Here is an 898-nt window from a genome sequence, read left to right on the forward strand (position 1 = left end):
GCCTAAGATGTGATGGCCAGATCCATACTGGCAGCATGTCCATTACCACAAACTGTGATTAAACCCTGTGTAGTTTCTGCTAATTACTTGATTTGTGGTGGCATAACTCCAATCTTCATAGGGCATTCTCCCTGTGCATCTGTGTCCAGATTCCTCCTTTTTATAAGGACACTAATCAAGTTGGATTCAGGGCCTACCTCACTCCCGTATGAGCTCTCTTAGCTAATTACATTGGCAGTGGCCCTATTTTTAAAAAGGTCACATTCAGAGGTACTGGGAGTTAGGATCCCAACATTATCTTTTTTTGAGGGGGGGACAAATCAACCCATTACACCATCCAAAATATCCTTTCTCATATTTGTGTTATATGATAAAGTGAAATTATATTCTTCACTAATTCCTAAACTTTCCCTATTTGGGCTTACACTATTTATTATTACTTCCTGCTAAAGGATTTTATGGCATATATATGGCAAGTTTTAATCACTGCAACGGAAATTCAATGTCAATTTTTAAAGGAGGTAGAAAAGCACAATCTAGAGCCCCATGTGTTTATATTGTATATAAATGTATGTTTTTCACAACAGGCAAAAATTCTTACAGAATATTTGTGTAGGTGCCAAACTGAAAATAATAAACACTTACCAAGTTACACTCATTATAGATAATATCAAGACTCATCACTGATGTCTTCAAATGTATTTTGTTATAAATCTTCATTTTGGGGGAACAACATGTCCTTTGCCTGTTTCCTGTGTTTCATCAGCCTGTTTGCTATACTAGAGTTACAATTATGAGACATGTTCTTTTACAGCAAGGGCAAAGCTATTTCTATATACATCAGAATATGACTTATTGTTACCAGTGTATCAAATTTCCATAATCTTTAAATAAAATA

The sequence above is a fragment of the Galeopterus variegatus genome, unplaced genomic scaffold (assembly GCF_000696425.1).
Source record: "Galeopterus variegatus unplaced genomic scaffold, G_variegatus-3.0.2 Scaffold48, whole genome shotgun sequence".
NCBI lineage: Eukaryota > Metazoa > Chordata > Mammalia > Dermoptera > Cynocephalidae > Galeopterus > Galeopterus variegatus.